Source organism: Cebus imitator, unplaced genomic scaffold (genome assembly GCF_001604975.1).
Source record: "Cebus imitator isolate Cc_AM_T3 unplaced genomic scaffold, Cebus_imitator-1.0 Scaffold60, whole genome shotgun sequence".
Classification (NCBI taxonomy): Eukaryota; Metazoa; Chordata; class Mammalia; order Primates; family Cebidae; genus Cebus; species Cebus imitator.
The window spans coordinates 2,055,064-2,073,538 of NW_016107375.1; the positions used below are offsets into that span (position 1 = coordinate 2,055,064).

Consider the following 18,475-nt stretch of genomic DNA (forward strand, 5'->3'; position numbering starts at 1 on the left):
TCTACCTGGCTCCCTGGACGCTTTCGCTTTCAGGAAATCCAATCTTCCTGCCCTCAAGATGTTCTACTGCAAACCCACGGAGAGCTCCCCGTGTCTAAGAACTGAGGCTCCGGCCAACAGCCAACACTAACTTGCCAGCCACATGACAGGGTCCCTTCGTAAGTAGAGCCCCCTTCTAGCCAACCCTCAGATGACTTGGTCACTGCCAGTATCTGTCTGCAATCTCATGGAAGGCCATAAGCCAGGACCATCCTGCCTAGCTGTTCCTGGATTCCCATCCCACGGAAACCAGGAGAGATCATAGGTTATTATTATTGTTTAAAGCCACTAAGTTTTGGGGTGATCTGTCATGCAGCCTTAGATAACTGAAACCTCCAACAGGTACAAAGACCCTAGGCAGTTGTGGTATTCAGAGATCCGTAGAGCAGGGCTAGGAGCCAGTGTAGCTGGACCTCAATGAGGTATAGAAAGGAAGGGGCCACACTGAGGATAATGGAGTGACTCTGAGTGACATGGCAAACTGCAGAGGGTTTGAGCTGAGCAGAGGATCATGGTCAGACAGACAGACAGATAGACAGATACTATATATCTATATATAATACAGATATGTATATAATTTTATTTATTTTTGAGACAGGGTCTCACTCTGTTGCCCAGGCTGAAGTGCAGTGGTGCAATCAAGGCTCACTGTAGCCTCAACCTCCCAGTTTCAAGCAATTCTCCTGCCTCAGCCTCCAGAGCAGCTGAGCCTGCAGGTTTGTGCCACCATACTCAGCTAATTTTTATTTTACTTTTTGTAGATATGAGGTCCCATCATGTTGTCCCAGTCCATCTTAAAATATGACTGCTTTAATTGCAGATCAGATAAAAAGGACAACATGCACCACCTCCAGCTAAAATCCTGTTGCAGCCTAGACAGTGAAATGGTATGACATCAGAAGACTTTAAAATTGCAGCTCTTTTTGGATCCCCCAAAGATCCAAACTCTTCTTCAAACGGGCGTCTTCCTCAGGAGACAGAGTCACCTTCACAACGTCCAAGATTCCATTCTGTCCCAAAATGCAAGGAACACTAAGGAATAAATCATCCTTTATTCTATAGAGACCCTTAATCATGATGGAAATTGGGTGCACTCGCTTAAGATTCTTCATTATAGTCTCTGCCAAATCTGCCACAGAGAGTCCAATGGCCCAGGATGTGTCGCCTTTGAGTTTGATCACCTCGTAAGCACTCTCGACCACCTGCTTGTGAACCTCTTTCCACTGTTCCTTGTCTGTATCAGTTCCTAAATTTGGGTGCTGAGTCTTCAGGGAGACACCAGCAACATTCACTCCACTCCATACAGGCACACTGGAATCTCCGTGTTCCCCAAGGATCCACCCACGACAGCTTAATGAGTGAACTCCCAGCCTTTCCCCCATCAGGTAACAGAATTGGACTGAATCCAGATTGCAACCACTTCCAATAACACGGTTTTTGCGAAAGCCACTTATCTTCCAAGTCACATAGGTCAAGATATCCACTGGATTTGAAATAATAAGCAACTTGCAGTTTGGGCTGTATTTTACAACATTAGGAATGATGAATTTAAAGATGTTCACCTTACACTGGACCAAATGAAGACGGCTTTCTCCCTCTTGCTGACGTGCCCCAGCATGATAATGACCAGCTTGGAGTTAGCAGTTACACTGTAGTCTTTGCCAGAGACAATCTTTGGTGTTCTAAGGAAAAGGCTGCCATGTTGGAGATCCATCATCTCTCCTTTCAATTTGTCTTCCATGACATCAACAAGAGCAAGTTCATCTGCCAAGTCCTTTATTAAGATACTGATGGCACAGGCCATGCCAACAGCACCAACCCCAACAACTGTAATCTTATTCTGCGGGATCTGTTCTTCCTTTAGATGATTACGAATCAGCTGATCCTTGAGAGTTGCCATATTAGACTTGGAACCAAAAGGAATCAGGAATGCATGTTAGGTGGGTGTGGGGGGGGGGTGCATACGGCAATGAGATCTGGACTCAGCAGCAGCGGCTCCAGCACTGTGTGTATTTAAATATATACTGGGCTCACGCTGGGATTACAGGCATGAGCCACTGTACCAGACTGTGTGTGGGGGGTGGGCGAGGGGAGTGTATTTAGAGACAGGGTCGGTCTTGCTCTGTTGCCCAGTCTGGAATGCAGTGGTGCAATCACAGCTCACTATAACCTCAAACTCCTGGGCTCAAGTGACCCTCCCACCTCAGCCTACAGTTGTGCACCAGCTAATATTTTTTTTAAAAAAATTATAGAGGTGGGGTCTTGCTATGTTGCCCTGGCTAGAGTACAGTAACTACTCACAGGCACAATTATGGCACACTGCAGTCTTGAACTCCTGGGCTCAACTCCCTCCTCACCGTACCAAAGCACTGGGATTACAGGTATGGGCCGCAGTGCCTGGCTATCTTATTCTTATTTTGACAGGATCCCTCCCTGGCAGCACTGGGAATAGGCAGCAGCAGGGTGAGGTGGAAGCAGGAGGAGCAATCAGGACGCTTCCAGGGCGTCCCAAGCAAGATCTGATGGTGGTCTGCACCAGGATGGCAGAAGCAGACAGGGAGGTGGGGTCTGAGAGAGTTAAGAATGTCTCCAAAGTGTATGGCCTGAACACCTGTAAGAGTGGAGCTGCCGCTTACTGATGGAAATGGTTAATTGGGAAAAATCAAAAGTCTGTTTTGTGATTTGACTAAATGGGAGAAGAACGATGATGGTGCAGAAGAAGTCAAGGACAGCATCTAGATTCCCAAAGGAGACAGGGGTCTACTTCTGGCCTTGGCAGAGGTGGCTTTTCCTTGCAGCTGTGTTCTTGATCCTTTGGAACATGAGCCAACCGTTGGGGTCCCTGAGGTTGCTATGGTCACATGCCTTCTTCCACTGAAGATACTTTCTTTACCTTCTGGTCTCTTTGTTTTGATGTGCCAGGTAACATAGGCCAGGACAGCCCTGGAAATGAGGAAACTGGAGGATCAATGCCACATCATGATCGACAACCATGATTGAGAACACAGGGCTGTCATAGCTTCCATTTTGTCAAGACGGACTTGAAATTCAGATCTTTATGCAAAATCTTCCAGTCTTTAATTGTCATGCAATTCCATTTTTTTCTTGTTGTTGAGACAGGGCGTCTCTCTGTTGCCCAGGCTGGAGTGCAGTGGCATAATCATGGCTCACTACAGCTTCAACTGCTCCAGTGCAAGTGATTCTTCCACCTCGGCCTCCCAAGTAGCTGGGACCACAGGTGTGCGTCACCACACCTGGCTACTTTTTTTTATTATTTGTAGAGACCAAGTCTTGCTATGTTGCCCAGGTTGGTCTTGAACTCCTGGGCTCGGCCTCCCAAAGTGCTGGGATTAAAGATGTGAGTCACCAATTCAATTTTGTTTAAAAAAATTATGTAGACCACAAAACACAACAGTGGCCTGGAGGTGGCCTAGGGAGCCCCTCCCCCACCACTATGCAATCTTAGCTTTAGATCATAAGTTTGTGGTCCTTTCTGACTCAACCTGCCTGTGAAGTGGAGTTGAATATCTCACACCTCTGCTGGGAGGCAGAAGAATTAGATTGCGTGAGGGATAAGGCTTATAAACTCCAGGACCTACCAAAGCAGAGTGGCGTTACTGCTGTGGGTTTCATTGCTGTCATTAAAGTCATCAGGCCTGTGATGCAATACCCCTTAATTAATCTTTGTTGACACCGCCAACAGCGCAAGTCTCTACCCTGGAGTGCAATTCAGTTACTCACATTCCTCAGTAATTTATTTCCCACAGAACCTAACAATTGACTCATAATAGATAACTGAAAAGTAGTTGCTGTAGGTGATGTTAGTCACTTATTCACTCACTAATTCCACTAGGATTTTTTTTTTCCTTTGGTACCAATTATGTGCCTATTGTTGCCCGGGGGCACTATGGAAAATACCCAACTTCAATTGCACCCAGAGACCATCAGGTGTGAAGAACACATGGACCCCTGAGCACTCAGTGGAAAGAGAACTGTTCATGCCAAGGAAGCAAATCTAGCTGTCCAGGTTTGCCTGGAACTGAGCGGTCTCTCAGAATGTGGGACTTAAAGAGCTTGAACCTGGACAGTCCAAAGTAAAGCAGGATTGGCCCTGAGTAGAATAACAAATGGCTACAAACACAGACTCAAAACCATACAGCGCACAGTGACCCCTTTCTCACTGACCTGGCTGTGTGATCTTACATAAGTTACTTAACCTGTCCAAGCCTTTATTTTCTTAATTATAAAATGAGAATCTACCTTGCGAAGTGGTTTTAAGGACTAAATGAGAAAATATAGTAAACACTCAATAAATGGCAGCCACCATCATCAGCACGGTTCCTGGTAAAGGGGAAAAACTGCTTCTCCGACATTCCCAGCACGTTGCTCTTGTCCTTTTGTGGCGGGACTCTGAAGATCCACCAGCTGCTCTCATGGTAACATCATAACTCTATGGCCTATTCCTCTGGGGAAATACAACTCTGGTCTGTTTTCTGAGGCTGGACACAACATGAAGGAGGTCTTAGAACATTTCAATCAACTCAAGAGCTGAAATGAGAAGTCAGACAAAATGCCAAGCAGCTATCTGGATGATAAAAAAAATCCACACACAAGCAAGATAGGGAGGTCTGGAGGGGCTCCGGAATCTCCCATTCTGCTCTCTATATTCCAAATGGGTTGCAGGCAGCACATACAAGACAGCGGGCAATACTTGGAACCCCTCAATTAAAAACCAAGGGTGTCACAATCCACTGAGAACAGTGAGGGTGCCTTACTCTGGCAGCTGCTATATCCTCATCCCACACCCCTGAGATACTGTGGTTCTCTGCTTCTCACCGCTCTCTGGCACCACACCTGGCAGTGGTCCTACCCCCATCATGTGCCACTCCATCCTTAACAACTATAACCTTTCCTGAGTGACATTTTTTTCCTCCAAGACAGAGTCTCACCCTGTCACACACGTTAGAGTGCAATTTTGGTTCAGGGAAACCTCTGCTTCCTCAGCTCAAGCAATCCTCCCACATCAGTCTCCTAAGTAGCTGGGATCACAAGTGTGAACCACACCACACCTAGATAATTTTTCTGTATTTTTTGGAGAGACTGTTTTACCGTGTTGTCCAGGCTGGTCTCGAACTCCTAGGCTCAAGCAAGTCACTCCTCTCGACCTCCCAAAGTGCTAAGATTACAGGTGTGAGCCACTGCACCCAGACTCTTTTGAGTGACTTTTAAAAAATAAATACAGCTGTATTATATTATCTTATATTGTATTATCTTACTAATATATATTTTAAAATATTTAAAATTTTAAAATTTATTTAAAAAATAAATATAATGTAGCTGTATTATATTGTCAAATATGCAAAAACAAGAAGGTAAAAATTAACTTTAAAATTCTTTCAACTAGGAATAAATATCAAAAGAACTTGATGTCTACCCTTCTAGAAGCGTATCAATCAGTAGATAGATGACGGATGCATAGATACATACATATATATATATTTACATACATATACACATACACTGTGATGGTTAATATTGAGTGTCAGCTTGACTGGATTGAAGGATACAAAGTGTTGTTCCTGGGTGTGTCTGTGAGGGTGTTGCCAAAGGAGATTAACATTTGAGTCAGTGGACTGAAATAGGCAGACCCACCCTCAGTCTGGGTGGGCACCACCTAATCAGCTGCAGCATGGCTAGAATACAATCAGGCAGAAGAACGTGGAGAGGCTAGACTGGTTTAGTCTCCCAGCCTCCATCTTTCTCCTATGCTGGATGCTTCCTGCCCTCAAACACTGAACTCCACGTTCTTCAGCTTTAGGATTCAGACTGGCTTCCTGGCTCCTCAGCTTGCAGACAGCCTCACCTTGGGACATTACCTTGTGACTGTGTGAGTCAACACTCCTTAATAAGCTCACCTTTATATATTCATCTGTCCTATTAGTTTTGTCACTCTAGAGAACCCTTACTAATACACACACACATATACTTACATGCTTACGTACTATGGTATCCATTCCTCCTTTTTTCCTTACTAACAAAATCTCAGTTGTACCCAAATAAAAATTCTGATTTTCCAAGAGTCCCTCATAGCTAGGGATGGCCAAGAGATGTGATCTGACCCCAGAGTCCTAAGCATTCATTTGCTGAAGATTTCTCAGAAAGTTTTTCTTCTCCTGATATAAGTTCTTCCCCTTCCTTCTTGTTTTTTTCCTTTTTGTTTTCCTGACTGGAATATTTAAATAGTGTGTACTTTTTGGAAATGCTGAGGCTAGATATAACTATGACAAACATCCTGAACCTGAAGCTTTGCACACATTCACGATGATTTAATAAATTCCTAGAAATGGAAATTGCTGGGACAAATGACATGCATCATTTTTTCATATTTTTGCTTGCAAAATGCTCTCAGGAGTTGATATATCAATTTAGATTCCCATCAGTAGCATGTGAGCTTTTCCCTCGCCCCCACACATGCCCCTGCTAAATTTTTTCAAGTTTAATAGAGAGAAACTGTACCACAGAGACTTACATTTCTGGTAGCATGGCAGATTAGGAAACTTAGAAACCTTTCTGCTCTAAAAACACCTAGAAGTGGTAGAGAAAAGATGATGAACAGGCTTTCAAATGCACTAACTGAGCTTTGCTAAAGAAAGGAAAATCCGGCAGCAAAAAAGAAGACAAAGAAAACTGAAATCAAAGAAGTAGGAGGTCCTGGGGCAGCTGCATTGGATGTGGAGGAGTTGGAAGGGGAGAGCTGCCAATCTTGATACCCAAGAAGCCTTGGTTGTAATGGCCACCAACAGGGACAGAAGCTGAGGCCTGGGCCTAGAGCACGCATGCATCAGAGCTGTGATTCCTTCATAGAGCCAAGACCTTCTAAGGTTTCCACTCTAGATAAAAAGGTGACAGAAAAAAACAATCTGCTCACTTGCAATGAGAGACAATGAAATAGCTTATCTAGCTTGCCCAGGGCTCTAGATAGAAAACTATCTCCCCTGATCATTCACAAGGGCTCTGCCTTTATCTAGGCATGAGATTCAAATTTATATGATCTACATGATCCATTAAGCTCCCATCTCACCCCAGGTAAGAAATCAGCATCCCAGGCTGAAACTATGAGCTCCAATGCAACACTGTTCTCCAGAGACCACACGGGACTCTCAAAGGCGAAACCCTGAGAAACATGAATTTACAATCCAAAATTCCAAACATGCAAGGAAAGAAGCCACCTCAAGCACAAGTCAGCAGGAACCAGTAACATAGGCTTCCAATCCCTTCAGACAAGAGAATTGTTGCATACACACCATAGTGTCGTTTTGATCTCCAACAAGTATCTTCTTCAAATGCCACCTTCTGTCCATGACCAATTCCTATTCAATGCTTTTTAATCAATGTCTTAGTGAAAGACATACACTTGTCACATTTATCAATAGCTTGAAGAAACCACAAGCCTCTCATGTGGGGGTCCAATGAGATTTTGAAGGGATAGAAAGAGGAGCTAAAACTACAAGAAAAAATGTGACAGGAACAAAATACATTTCTGCTACATTTAAAAAATCATCTTTGGGAGGCCAAGGTGGGCAGATAACAAGGTCAGGAGATTGAGACCTCCCTGGCCAACATGGTGAAACCCCGTCTCTACTAAAAATACAAAAATTAGCTGGGTGTGGTGGCATGTGCCTGTAATCTCAACTACTCAGGAGGCTGAGGCACAAGAATCACTTCAATCCAGGAGGCGGAGGTTGCAGTGAGCCCAGAGATTGCACCACTGCACTCCAGCCTGGTGACAGAGTGAGACTCCATCTCTTAAAAAAAAAAAAATCATCAATTGCAAAGTGCAAAGTACAGAATCAAGAGACTTGGCTTGCAGTAAATCAGGCAAAATAAGATTGAGGAAGGAGTGGAGAGATGTGGCTGGCACAGAGATAGAGGAGGTGCTTTATAACTATTTTAAGGTTGGAGAGCTTTTATTTATTTATTTATTTACTTATGAGATGGAGTCTCACTCTGATGCCCAGGCCGGAGTGCAGTGGTGTGATTTTGGCTCACTGCAACCTCCGCCTCCTAGGGTCAAGCGATTCTCCTGCCTCAGTCTCCCAAGAAGCTGGAATTGTAGGCACATCCACCACGCCTGGCTAATTTTTCTATTTTTAGTAGAGATGGGGTTTTACCATATTGGCCAGGCTGGTCTCAAACTCCTGACCTCAAGTGATCTGCCTGCCTCAGCCCCACAAAGTGCTGGGATTATGGGTGTGAGCCACCACAGTGGGCTGAGTTTAGGAGCTTTTAATGCTTAGACTGGAAAAATCAGAGGCTGGGTTTGTCATAAACTCACTGGTCCATCTCCGACAGATAAAGAATTCGCCCCTCACCTTGGCCATAGCTGGGAGCCCAGGCTCTTCCCAAGCAAGATGTTCTGAGTGGAGAGGGGCTTCCCTTGGAGCACAGTGCAGTGACTCCCCAACCCCGAGGTAAGAAAGCAAGAAAGCAAAGCCATGAGCCAGGCGTGTGCAAGACAATTCAAGTGTTGTCTCCATTAACCTTCACACCAACCCTAGGAGGGAGGCAGCCCCCTTTTACAGATGAGGAGCCTAAGGCCCAGGCTTCATCAATTTTACCATCATAAAGCCCACAAATCTCAAGCTGGGATGAAAATCCAAGTCTTCTGACTCACACCATCACACTGAATTCTTCCTTTATCTAACCTCAGCCTCTCATGAGAAGGTTACTCTGAATTTCTTGTCCCACGCTTTGTCCTGGCCCCTATGAGGAAAGGGGTCAGCTGAAGACAGCTGTTCTATTAAGGATGTGTAGGGATCCTGACAAGATATTTCCTCTGAAAAACCAAATGCGACCTTAGATGGCCGTCTAGGGAGCTCCTCATTTAATAGAGACTTCCAAGCAAACGACGAGGTAGAAGCATCTGAAGTGCAACAGAGCACCTTCTGCTGATTCCCTCCCACAGAGGGGCAATGCTCAGGCAAGGTAAGGAAAGCAGGACTCAGCAGGGCGAACAGAGTGCTGTCGAAACGGCCACGGCAGGTTGGAAGACAGTTCAACAGATTGAAGCATGTGTTTCCTGGCAACCAGGGAGCCCAGGAGGACCTTTGGCTTCAGTCTAGGAGGTGTATTGTTATCCGCTTGCCCAAGAGTGACTTGGAGGCCCTGAATGTGTCCCATGTGTCCCATGCCAGGCCTTGGGGCACTCATTTCAATAGCCACGCAGCAGCCCCAACTTACTCAGTCAATTCCTCTGGTGACTGCCTACCAGCCCTGTTGGCCTGTGGGTTATGGGGAGAGCGATGCAGGAGACCCTCCACCTGGATCTCTGGCATCAGGCCTGCCAGAGTCATTCGTGCCCACTACTGCCCCAGCCGGCCTACTCCCACCCCCAGCCGCACCCACCGCAGCCGCACCTGTTGGCAGAGGGCTGCACCACAGATCCCAAGAAGCTGTTCTTGCTGCTTGGCAGGCAGCTCAGCAGGAGTGAGGCTGTGCTCTCGGGAGCCAGGAACAGCAGAGAACACAGATTGTGGACAAAGCAGTGACAGGAGAAGACCCCAGGTTTTCCACAGAGGTTCTAGGAAAAGCCCCAGAATCAGGCACTGCTTGCCTCTTACTGTGAGCACCCCACCAGCACCAATTGCTTAGGGTGTTTTTGGGTAGGGGTGAGCACAGGCCCTCCAACGCCCAGCCAGTTCCAGGCTATGTTCACTTCCCCAAAGGGCATTCATGTCTGGGCCATGACAAAAGGTCCTGGGTTTGTGCCCAGGAAGAGCACTTCTTTGAGGCCCTGGCAGCAGCGAGTCATGAAGCTGCGATGTGGCTAATACAATACTCCATGGGATTGTGGATGAAGCCTTCAGACTCCAAAGACTGCGGTTGGCTCAGCTCAGCACTGAGCCAAAGCTCCTCCTCCAGGAAACCCTCAGCCAAGCCTTAAGGGCAGAGCTGGGGCTCTCTCCGGGCACCTGCAGAATCATGGAGGGTCCCTCATGAAAAAGTCTGAGGCATGGCCATGCTGTTATCACCTGGTCCAGCCCCCCATACTTTTTTTTTTTTTTGCAATACATCTCCCATACCATTAGTGCACAATTCAGCAATTTTTAGTGTATTCCTGTGATTGTACAACTATCACCTTTATCTAGTTCCAGAAAATTTTCATCAGCCCCCAAAGAAACCCCAAACCCATTAGCAGTCACTCTCCTTCTCTCTTCCCCCAGCCCCAGCAGCCACTGATCCACCTTCTGCTCTGTGGATTTGGCTGTCTATTCAGCACATTTCATATAAATGTAGTCATGTAATATGTGGCCTTTGTGCCTGGCTTCTTGGGCTCAGCATAACATTTTCCAGTCTTATCCATGTTGGAGCACGTGGCAAGACTTCTTTCCTTCCTTATGGCTGAACAGCATCCCACTGTATGGACATCCCACCTTTTGTTACCCATTCAGCACTGATGGACAATTGGTTTGTTTCCACTTTGGGCCATTATGAATAATGCTGCTGTGAATATTTGTGTAAAAGCTTTTGTGTGCAAATATTTTCACCCATTTGGTGGTTTGTCTTTTCACTTTCTTATAATAGTGTCCTTTGAAACACAAAAGTTTTTAATTTCGATGATGCCCAACTTAATTATTTGTTCTTTTATCACTTGTGCTTTTGGTATCCTATCTAAGAAACGATTGCTTCCTCCAAGGTCACCGAGATTTACCCCTACATTTTCCTTCAAGAGTCTTGTAGTTTTCAGCTCTTCCAAAATGTCTTTTGCTTCATTTTGAGTTCACTTTTATAAATGGCGTGAAGCGGGGTCCATCTTCATTCTTTCACACGTGATATCCAGTTGTCCTGGCACCTTTTGTTGACAAGACACGACAATTTCCCTATTGACTTGTCTTGGCACTTGGTAGTTATATTCGGTGTGGTTGTCAGAGAACCCAAAAGGAAGCCAAAAGCCAAGGGAAATTTAGGATTCATGAATAACCATTGCCAGGGTGCCAATGCTTCTTTTCTGGGACAAACATGTCCGTCGGGCACCTCCACCACCCCTGAGCACTGCCACTAGGGGAAGCTCTGTCAGTTCTCCAGAATTGACTTTTTTTTTTTTTTTTTTTTTTTTAAGCTATGCCTGGATGTAAAAGTCAGTTGTGCTTTAATGGCTGTATTCACAAAGCTGGTACAGAAATTGTTCTAGCTTTGTGAGTCTTTTCCAGACCAGTAGTAGGTATTTCTCTGAATCATTGGCCATTTGTTCCTTACAGACAATTTTATTTTTTTATTTATTTATTTTGAAACAGAATTTCGCTCTGTCACCCAGGCTGGGGTGCAGTGGCACAATCTCAGCTCACGGCAACCTCTGCCTCCCAGGTTCAAGCAATTCTTGTGCCTCAGCCCCCTGAGTAGCTGGGATTACAGATGTGCACCACCACGCCCGACTAATTTTTATGTTTTTTGTAGAGATGAGGTTTCACCATGTTGGCCAGGCTGGTCTCAAGCTCTTGGCCTCAAGTGATCTGCCCGCCCTGGCCTCGCAAAGTGCTGGGATTACAGGCCTGAGCCAATGCACCTGGCCTCACATAAACAATTTAAAAGCTAGGAAAGTCCATCATTTCAGCAACAGCCGACCTTTTCCTGAAAGCAGCTGTTCCCAGCTCCATGAATGTCGAGTGACCTCAACAGACACTGAGCGCAGGCCATATTCAATAGGGAGGACACAGTGGGAAGTCAGGCTGCCCCACCCACTTCTGCAAGACAGCTTGACTTGAGTGAAGCTATATGGGCTGCTGGATAACTGGATTTACTTGCATGCTCCTGGTTCCTGAGTCTTTTCCTTTGTCAGAGCCATAGACTTGCAATGGCCAAGTCTTCCTGGATTGCTTTGGGAAACATTCATCATTTAGAGACTTCCTAACATTTTGCTTACAGCTTTACTATAGCGTTGATCAGACTGAATTGTAATACAATTAACGGCTAACATGGATTGAGAATTTATTATGAACCAGGCTTTGATCTAAGAACATCACTTGTGTTATGACCAGGTACTGCATTTATGCCCACTTTACAAATGAGGAAACAGAGTGTTTAGATAACTTCAGAATGATCACACAGCTCATAGGGATTTGATCCCCTGGAGCCTGGCCCCAAGCCATTAATCATTCACATACTCAGATTGTGAGCTCACAGAGAACACCATCTGCCTCTGTTACTTTCCTTATGCCCACAAAAAACTGCGCGTTGAAAGCTGCTCAAGGATCCTGAACTTGATCAAAAAGTATCTTAGTCCCTTTGTGTTGCTATAAAGGAACACCAGCAGCTGAGTAGTTTATAAAGAAATTACCCACAGTAAAGTGCTTTTTCCCTTTACTCATGGCTCATTTAAGCAAAAATGTCTACATTATGAGAAATGTCTACAATGAGCAGGGGCTCCTCTATGGATGTGCCTTTGGATGTGCCTCTTGCCCATGTCAGATTCCTCCACGTAGACCCCAGGGCGCCAGCAGGGCTACAGTCAGATCCACTGCTGATCGTACCTCATGAGTACGCCAAAAGCAACATGGGGGCTCCACCAAAGGCCGTTTGCATGGCCCCTGGGGTGAGGGACAAGCTGAGAAATGCCATTTCAGGATTCCTAGGCTGTTTCAAAGATACATGGGGATGACAGGACGGAATATGTGAAATCAAGTTTTGCTGAGGAGATCTTGACTGTGAAGTCTCCATAAGTTGCTAGGCCAACAACCTGGTTTAATGAAGCTTCGATAAAAGAATAGTAAAAACATAAACCAGCCTCACCACAGAACAAATTTTCTCCAAAGAACTCCCAGCTCTAACTGATGTTTTATCACCTGTATCATCAGAGGACAGCCACACACTGCAGAGAAGGCTGCTATTTTGCTGTAGTTTCAGTTAGCAAGTACAAGGCTCAAGGATGATGGGTCTGCCTAAGGCCACAGAACCAGCTTCCAGCAGAACTGGCCGCATGCCACACTCAATGCACCCGTACCCCATTGCCATTTCCTCGTTCAGAATTTGATCCTCAATCAAAATCAGGCCACTCATTTAAACTTTGAAACTCTGACACATGGTATTAAAGGCTTTTAGTATGTATATGGCAGATCAGTTGTTCTCAACTGGACACAATTTTCCTCCCCAGGGGACACTTGGCAATGTCTAAAAACATTTTTGGTTGTCACAGTTCAGTCTGCAGGCTGCTGCTATTGGCATCTGGTGGGTAGAGACCATGGATGCTGCTAAATATCCCACAATGCACAGAACAACTCCCCACAGCAAAGCATTATGCAACCCCAAGTGTCAATAGTGTCTCGTCTCTTGATTCCAGAGTATGGGGTGTTAGGGTAAGAGGGGATATAGGGGGAGTCATTCCAGATTAATCCAAGAAGGGGGCAAGTCCAAATTGCTGCTTTGGGTCCAGGCCAGGGAGACAATTAACAGCCAGCTTTGGTTTGTTTGAGTGTTTGTATAAACGGGGGACTGTTTATGTTCTTCAAAAGTCCCATGGAACTGACTGTTCCTGCCATTACCAAGGAGGCCTGTCGGCCCAGAGCAAGCACATTCCTTCCTAAGGAAGCAAGTTCTGGCTGCCATTCCTCCCTAGCCCCACACAGGCTGATGCTTCAAACAAAATGAAGTGCCCCGGAACACACATGAATACTCAAACCTTCGGGATCCTCCATCCCGCTTCCTAATGCAGCTCTCCCAAGGGACAAAGGGCCATAGCTCAGATTCTGCCATAGCCTGGCTCAGAATCTGTCTTGTACCCCCTCAGTGGAGAGAGAAGAGTGGCCTGGATCTTGAAATTTCCTGTGGAAAACATGCTCTCCTCCATCCTCCATCTCCTCACATACTTTGTTTCTGACCTAATTCCCCTCCTCGTGACCTACTTCCTGAGGCATGGAACATGAAGATAGAAGATCATCATCACATGGTGAAGGAAAGGCAGGGGGAAAGTTTGCTACAGACCTAATTTGTTAGGCAAGTCTATTGCAAGGAAAATAATTAGCAAATTAATAAATGAGTATCCTATTCTACCTTAAAGTCAACTCCATCCTTTATCTCATATGAATAAAGGTTTATAATTTTTTAGGCATTATTTCCCATTAATATATAGAAAAATTATTTCTAGCCTCATAGATATGTTTATTTTTGACATCATTAGCATTTCAGGGCAGATACAATGTATTTCAGATGAGAAATGATGTCTCATTGGCTAATAATGCTTCATGCTAGCATCATGGAGGCAAATTGTTCTTCCTTGCTAGGTCCTCATCCAAGGGCCTTTTTCTGCACTCGTTCACTCAACAAACACTGGCAGAGCTCAGCTGAGTTATAGGCCAGGGCTACCAAGGTAAGCATGGCTCTGCTCCATGGGACTACGGACTAGCAGGGGTGACAGGCACATAAAAAGTAAGAGTAGGGGGACTGGGAGGATCCAAGATGGCTGAATAGGAACAGCTCTAGAGTGCAGTTCCCAGCAAGAACAACACAGAGGCCCTGAATGGAACAACAGTGCTCCCAGTACAGCAGTTGAGCTCCTATAACGAACAGAGTGTCTCCTCAAGAAGCTCCCCAACCCCCGTATATCCAAAGAGACACCTCATAAAGGAGAGCTCAGGCTGACATGTGGCAGTTATCCTTCTGGGACGAAGATAACAGAAGAAGAAACTGGCAGTAACCCTTACTGTTCTGCAGCCACCGCATGTGATGCCCAGGCAAGCAGAGTCTGGAGTGGACCTCCAGCAGTCCTACAGCAGAGGGGACTGACTGTTAGAAGGAAAACTAAAAAAAAAGAAAAAAAAGAAAAAAAAAGAAATAACTTCAATATCAATAAAAAGAACATCCACTCAGAGACATCACCCGAAAGTCATCATCTACAAAGACTACAGGTAAATAAATCCACAAATATGGGAAGAAACCAGCACAAAAAGGATGAAAACACCCAAAATCAGAACTCCTCTCCTTCTCCAAGGGATCACACCTCCTCACCAGCAAAGGAACAAAGCTGGATAGAGCATGAGTCTGATGAATTGACAGAAACAGGCTTCAGAAGGTGGGTAATAACAAACTTCTCTGAGCTAAAAGAACATGTTCTAACCCAATGCAAATAAATTAAGAACATTGTAAAAAGATTTGACAAAACACTAGCAAGAATAAACAGCTTAGAGAAGAATATAAATGACTTGATGGAGCTGAAAAATACCGCACAAGAGCTTCGCAAAGCACACACAAGTTTCAATAGCCAAACTGACAAAGCAGAAGAAAGGATATCAGAGGTTGAAGATTGACTCAATGAAATAAAATGAGAAGGCAAGATTAGAGAAAAAAGAGTGAAAAATGAACAAAGCCTCCAAGAAATATGGGATTATGTGAAAAGACCTAATCTACGTTTGATAGGTGTACCTGAATGTGACAGAGAGAATGAATCCAAGCTGGAAAACCCTCTTCAGGATATTATCCAGGAGAACATCCCCAACCTAGCAAGGCAGGCCAATATTTAAGTCCAGGAAATACAGAGAACACCACAAAGATATTCCTCAAGAAGAGCAACCCCAAGGCACATAGTCATCATATTCACCAGGGTTGAAATGAAGGAAAAAATGCTAAGAGCAGCCAGAGAGAAAGGTTGCATTACCCACAAAGGGAAGTCCAGGAGACTCACAGTTGATCTCTTGGCAGAAACTCTATAAGCCAGAAAATAGTGGGGGCCAATATTCAACATCCTTAAAAAAAGAACTTTCAACCTAGAATTTCATATCCAGCCAAACTAAGCTTCATAAGCAAAGGAGAAATAAGATCCTTTACAAAAAGGCAATTGCTGAGAGATTTTGTCACCACCAGGCCTGCCTTACAAGAGCTCCTGAAAGAAGCACTAAACATAGAAAGGAACAACCAGTACCAGTCACTCCAAAAACATACCAAATGGTGGAGAGCATCAACACAATGAAGAAACTGCATCAATTTACAGGCAAAACAACCATCTAGCATCAAAATGGCAGCATCAAATTCACACATAACAATATTAACCTTAAATGTAAAGCGGCTAAATGCCCCAATCAAAAGACACAGACTGGCAAATTGGATAAAAAGTCAAAACTCATCAGTGTGCTGTATCCAGGAAACCCATCTCACGTGCAAGGACACACAAAGGCTCAAAATAAATGGATGGAGGAAGATTTACCAAGCAAATGGAGAGCAAAAAAAAAGCAGGAGTTCCAATCCTAGTCTCTGATAAAATAGACTTTAAACCAACAAAGATCTAAAGAGACAAAGAAGGACATTACATAATGGTAAAAGGATCAATGCAACAAGAAGAGCTAATGATCCTAAATATATACGCATCCAATACAGGTGCACCCAGATACATAACACAAGTACTTAACAACCTACAAAGAGACTTAGACTCCCACACAATAATAGTGGGAGACTTTAATGCTTCACTGTCAATATTAGGCAGTTCAACAAGACAGATTATTAACAAGGATATCCAGAACTTGAACTCAGATCTGGACCAAGCAAACCTAAAAGACATCTATAGAACTCTCCACTCCATATCCACAGAATTCTTCCCAGCACCACATCACCCTACTCTAAAATTGACCACATAATTGGAAGTAAATCATTCCTCAGCAAATGCAAAACAACGGAAATTATAACAGTCTCTCAGACCATGGGACAATCAAATTAGAACTCAGAATTAAGAAACTAACTCTGAACTGCACAGTTTCATTGAAACTGAACAACTGGCTCTTGAATGTTGACTGAACAAACCATGAAATGAAGGCAGAAATAAAGATGTTCTTCAAAGCCAAAAAGAATGAAGACACAACGTACCAGAATCTCTGGGACACATTTAAAGCAGTGTCTAGAGGGAAATTTATAGCAACAAATGCACACATGAGAAGCAAGGAAAGATCTAAAATCGATACCCTATCATCAAAATTAAAAGAGCAAGAGGAGCAAGATCAAAAAAAATTCAAAAGCTAGCAGAAGGCAAGAAACAACTAAGATCAGAGCAGAACTGAAGGAGATAGAGACATAAAAAAACTTCAAAAAGTCAATTAATCCCGGAGCTGGTTTTTTGAAAAGATCAACAAAATAGATAGACCACTAGCCAGATTAATAAAAAAGAAAAGAGAGAAGAATCAAATAGATTCAATAAAAAATGATAAAGGGTATGTCACCACCAATTCCACAGAAATTCAAACTACCATCAGAGATTACTACAAACAACTCTATGCACGTAAACCAGTAAACCTGGAAGAAATGGATAAATTCCTGGACACTAGCATCCTCCCAAGCCTAAACCAGGAAGATGAAACGCTGAATAGACCAATAACAAGGGCTGAAGTTGACGCAGGAATTAAGAGCCTACCAACCAAAGAAAGCCCAGGTCCAGATGGGTTCACAGCCAAATTCTACCAGACATACAAAGAGGAGTTGGTACCACTCCTTCTGAAACTATTTCAAACAATCCAAAAAGAGGGAATCCTTCCCAAAGCATTTTATGAGACCAACATCATCCTGATACCAAAACCTGGTAGAGACTCAACAAAAAAAGAAAACTTCAGGCCAATATCCATGATGAACATAGATGCAAAAATCTTCAATAAAATACTAGCAAACCAACTGCAACAGCACATCAAAAAGTTTATCCATCCCAATCAAGTAGGCTTCATCCCAGGGATGCAAGGCTGGTTCAACACACACAAGTCTATAAACGTAATTCACCACATAAACAGAACCAAAGACAAAAACCACATGCTTATCTCAATAGATGCAGAGATGGCCTTTGGCAAAATTCAACAGCCCTTTATGCTAAAAACTCTCAATAAATTAGGTATTGACAAAACATAGCTCAAAATAATAAAAGCTATTTGTGACAAACCCACAGCCAATATCATACTGAACGGGCAAAAGCTGGATGCATTCCCTTTGAAATCTGACACTAGACAAGGATGCCCTCTCTCACCACTCCTATTCAATATAGGATTGGAAGTCCTAGCCAGAGCAATCAGGCAAGAAAAAGAAATAAAGGGTATTCAATTAGGAAAGGAGGAAGTCAAATTGTCTCTATTTGCAGACATGATTGTAGATTTAGAAGGCTCCTCATCTTAGCCCAAAATCTCNATATAGTATTAGAAGTTCTAGCCAGAGCAATCAGGCAAGAAAAAGAAATAAAGGGCATTCAAATAGGAAAGGAAGAAGTCAAATTGTCTCTATCTGCAGACGACATGATTGTATATCTAAAAGACCCCATCGTCTCAGCCCCAAATCTCCTGAAACTGATAAACAACTTCAGCAAAGTCTCAGGATACAAAATCAATGTGCAAAAATCACATGCATTCCTATACACCAATAAAAGACTTAAAGAGAGCCAAATCAAGATCAAACTGCCATTCACAATTGCTACAAAGAGAATAAAATA

The 18,475-nt window shown here is 44.0% G+C and overlaps 1 pseudogene; it reads right to left on the reverse strand.

Moving 5' to 3' along the window:
* Positions 1-870: 870 nt before the first annotated feature.
* LOC108305069 lies at positions 871-1,957 on the reverse strand (annotated as a pseudogene).
* Between the last annotated feature and the right edge of the window lie 16,518 nt (positions 1,958-18,475).